The sequence below is a fragment of the Cervus elaphus genome, chromosome 29, assembly GCF_910594005.1.
Source record: "Cervus elaphus chromosome 29, mCerEla1.1, whole genome shotgun sequence".
Lineage (NCBI taxonomy): Eukaryota > Metazoa > Chordata > Mammalia > Artiodactyla > Cervidae > Cervus > Cervus elaphus.
The window spans coordinates 41,875,314-41,880,537 of NC_057843.1; positions in this window are offsets into that span (position 1 = coordinate 41,875,314).

A 5,224-nucleotide genomic window follows, 5' to 3' on the forward strand; every position below is an offset into this window, starting at 1 on the left:
AACTTCTGCAAGGAGAATTTTAGTCCTCAGCTTCAGAGGATCTGCAGTTTGGGGAGGGTTATTAAGATCATCTCAGCTAACAAACTTGGGTAGGAAGTCTGACTTAGTTCCACAAGGTGTCTAGATAGTCCTGACAGCTCCTTATACCCCCCAATCCTAGCTGGCCTTGGGATCTGGGAGTTGGGGAGCGGCCTCAAATAAGAGAAGGAAGACTATAAGGACCAGGAACTACCAGAGTCAACAGAAGAAAAGAACATATATGCAAACTGGAATTAATGGTCATTGTTTCATAAGAATGCACCTGAGGCACAGATGGAACAATTATTAACCCAAAATGGGATGTGGGGATTAATTCAAGAAGTATTTCAAGCTCTGAATAGATGGTAGGAGAGTGAGCTTGCCCTATTTAGCAAATAAATACATAGGAGGTCTAGTTGAATTTCACATAAACAAGAAATATTTTTTCACTATTTGAAACATGCTTACACTAACTTTTTTTTCACAGTTTATCTGAAATTCAAATTTAACTGGGCATCCTCTGTCTTATTGAGACATCCTAGAAAAGAGAAATGGAAAGACAGATACTCTCCCTTTCCTCACAGACCTCATAAAGTAACATTATCAGTTTCATATGAATTTGAATTATTTAATAGATTCATAGCATAAAGAACTCTAATGGTAAAGAACCAAGTAAATGGATCCCGAGACACTGGAGAACAAGTGTGAGTCACCCAGCCAGCGAGGCACACTCACAACCAGCCTTGTCTCAAAGTGGCTTTGGCACTCCTGCTGTGTATTAACTATATATTCTTATTTCTGTATTCTTATTTTCTGTATTCCATCTGGGGCCTCAATGATTAGGCAGGCATTGCCCTTTCCAGGGTTAGCTAATACCTCAAGACAGCCACAGCTTACCAGGGTGCACGCCTTTCATAGGTAAACAAACCACCCAATCCAAAGCACAAATCCCAACCACCTTCTTTAAGGATCTCACAGTCAAGCCACCATCCACCTGCCCTAATTACCCTGGAGCCAGGTATCAGCTTACTAGAGACAGCCCCTCTGCACAACAGCCCATTAAGGTCATTCAAACTAGGCCACCCTGAATCTGCTTATACTGCGCCTCACTTTTCCCAGAAAACCGCTGCTCTCAGTTTCCCCTTGTTCTTTCGGCCTCCCTGACCAGCGTTGGTGCTTCCCAGTGTAGCCCTTCCCAGTGGGATGCCCCCTCCTCTTGGGAACTGTGAGCATCTTTTCAATCATCTTCTGATCTGCTGGCCTCACAATTAGTCAGTTCAGTCGCTCAGTCGTGTCTGACTCTTTGCGACCCCATGGACTGCAGCACTCTAGGCTTTCCTGTCCATCACCAACTCCAGAAGTTTGCTCAAACTCATGTCCATTGAGTTGGTGATGCCATCCAATCATCTCATTCTCTGTCATGCCCTTCTCTTCCTCCCTTCAATCTTTCCCAGCATCACGGTCTTTTTCAATGAGTCAGTTCTTCTCATCAGGTGACCAAAGTACTGGAGTTTCAGCTCCAGCATCAGTCCTTGCAATGAATATTTAGGACTGATTTCCTTTAGGATTAACTGGTTGGATCTCCTTACAGTCCAAGGGACTCTCAAGAGTTTTCTCCAACACCACAGTTCAAAAACATCAATTCTTTCATGCTCAGCCTTCTTCATAGTCCAACTCTCACATCCATACATGACTATTGGAAAAACCATAGCTTTTATTAGATGGACCTTTGTCAGCAAAGTAATATCTCTGCTTTTTAATATGCTCACAATACCTGAAATAATTTAAAAAACCTACATTTTAAAACACTCACCACTTAGGGGTGTTCGGAAAATTCCCAGTAGTGGTTAAAAATAGGAATAAAATGTTTTCATTGTTATAGAAAACGGCCAATAAGTTAGAAAATTTTAAACATCAGTTAAAGTTGGAAAGGCAGTGCCTTGGACTTAAAGGAACTATATAAAAAGTAAAGGATTCTCAACAGAAAGACAATCCCCAAAAATGGAGAACCTATAAAAGCTGTTCTTGAGTGTGAATTTAGAGTTTTAAAAAGGTTTCCAGAATAAGTTTAAAAATAAATAAATAAAAACAAGCAAATAAATAAACAACAACAACAAAAAAGATTTGCAAACATGATCCTTCAAGAACACCAATGGGAAAAAAAATAATACCAATGGTCTTGTGGCACCACAACAATGTATTAATATATTGGGACAGAAAGCTTCTGTAAGACTTCCCACTCATGTTAAATTGTATGGCTAGATCCCAATCAATTTAGGGCAGTAATTAAAGTTTTGCCTCCTCAGGAAAGCATCCAGATGAAATATTAGACATAAAACCCCTGGCTCATGACAGCACAGCAACATTCAGCACCCACAGGAGAATAAGAACTAAAACTAGTCAAGTGTTTATCACGTGGTAGTGTCCTTACTTGGTGCATTCTTACTTGGTTTTACATACATTAACTCATCTAATCCTCTCAGGGACCTCTAACACAGGTACCGTTATAGTTCACATTTTTTAAATGGAGAAACTAAGATGCAGAAGGATCAAGTTATGTTTGCAAGTTCACACAGCTAGTGAGGATCAGCACCAAGACTCTCCACTTCAGGCTGCCTGAACCTGCACATTCAAACCTACACTAACCACCTCTGTTTCTGGAACAAAGACGCTGAGTTGACCCTAGATGATCCTCAGTGCAGATAATTCAAAGTTGACTCTGATTGGCATTAGACTATAAGATTTCCTTCTAAAACTAATCAGTCTTCTCTTTGAGACAGCTTGCCCTAAGGGCGCAGTTCTCAAAGTGTGGTCCCCAGATCAGTAACATCAGTATTCCCCTAGAATGTCTAAGAAATGTACATTCTTCATCCCACCCTAATCCTACTGGATCAGAAACTCAGAGAATGGGCCCAGCAACCTGTGCTTTAACAACTCTCCAGGTGACTCTGACTCATTGTACAATTCTACAACAAATGCCCTAAGTGTACTTAGCTCATATATTACAAATGTGTAGACTTTCACCCTTATCACATTGTTTCTGAGAAGCCTTTTTTTAACTGACTTGTATTCAGTTTAAGAGGGGTTTTCTCCGGAAATCTTAGGGTGCAGGTAAAAAGGGAGTTACTTTACTCTGTCTTTCAGAATGCTTCCAAGTGAAACTCAGTATCTGTCAGTGCTCAAAGACCATATATGGTGCCCACAGGTCAAGTCAACGGAACCTCACAAAAGGAACAGAACATCAACAGTAACATCATCATTCTAGCATCTTAACTGGAGAAAGCCATGAAATATTCAAAAATCTTAAATCAAGTTGTTTGCTTAATCAGCTTGATTTCCCCTATTTAGGCCTACTTACTCATTCCCACCTCTCTGATTTGAACCAAATATGGCTTTTTTTCTCTAAAGACTTTGTTCTCCCTGAGAACAAAAACCATGACTTGTTACACCATGTACCTTTGCACCAAAGACAAACCTGGCTTATAACTGGTGATCAGCAAGTGACTCTCGAACATAATTGTACCCTCTAACCTCCAGTTCACTCAGATGTTTCACAATCTGTTGTAAATCAAGCCATGAAAGTAGCATTTTTAACCCACATTTACCTTTGGTTCCTTTTTGTCCCCAGAGAGGGAAGTTACTATAGAATTCACAATATAACTTGGGGAGAGACTATTTCTTCACAGGATGTAAGTAAAGTTCTTGATTTATTGGGCACTAGGAGAATCTGATTACTACATATTTATAGCAGTAGCTAGAGATAAGTGCATTCAGGAAAGTGCTACTGAAATGCGTTTCCTTCAGTTCCTTGACAGCAAAAGGAAGCAATGAATGCTTTAAATCACAGAAAATGTTTAGAATATGAAAGACAAATGGAAGTCACAACTTTCTCAACCTTCAGAAGAACGAATATTTTACAAGGTTCACCAAGAGTTTGTGGGAAACTTTGATCCCTTTTCCTCTGCTTCTAGAAGAATCCATGAAGTCCCCATTTCTTTACCAGACTGTGGCAAGAAGTTATCACTAAAGAGATGAGTGAAATATCTAATGGATGGGCATTATTTAAAAACAGGCTTGTTCTTCATACCTGTTCTTTCATTACCCAAGAACATATAAGACATTAAAAGAAACTAACCATATGTTAATTCTACTCCTCTTATTTAACTCCAATCCTTGAAGCCAAAAATATCAAAACACAATTTCATTTTGAAGTCCATTTTTTAATATTTTTATGACAAAAAATTCCAACAATGTAAAGTATATAGAAAGAAAACCCTGGGTCCCCTCACTCTGGTCACCTAAACTTTTAGAATAACTACCCTATCAACAGTTCGGAATGTATTCTTCCATATTTTTTCTATACATGTACCTGTGTGTGCATGTATACATTATCAAACACTGTACACATACTGCATGCTCATTTTTCAGATGCCATTATGCTTGTCATCTATATTATTTAAATATTTTGTAAAATTTAAAATAAGAATTTTTATGTTACACTTTTCTCCCAGCTTTATTAATATATAATTAACATATAATGTTGTTTAAGGTATACAACATGATGGTGTGATATACACACACTAACTGCAAAATGATTATGGTTAGTTAGCATATCAATCTATATAAAATTTTTGGTATGGCAAGAATATTTAAGATCTACTCTCAGAATTTCTCAAGTATATAATACAAGTATATAACATGTAGTATATATATATATGTTATATATATGTAGTACATATATATAGTGTTATATATATGTTATATATATATATGTAGTATATATATAACTTTTTAAGTATATAACATGTAAGTATTATTGACTACAGTTACCATGGTATACATTAGATCCTCAGAACTTATAACTGGTCACCAACATTTCCACATTTCCCCCACCCTCTAGCCACTGGTCTATTTCTATGAGTTTGGCTTTTTTAGATTTCTATATATAAGTGATACCACACAGCATTTGTCGTTCTTTGACTTATCTCACTTGGCTTAATGCACTCAAGGTCCATTGATGTTGTCAAATGGCAGAACGTCCTCCTTTCTCATGGCTAAATAATATTCCATTATATATGTGTCGTGTGTTTATGTTCCATTACATTTATGTTCTATTAGATAACCACCTAATATATACGTACATGCATACCCAAATACTATATAAATATACACAAATATACACACATCTTTATTCCTCAAATACTTA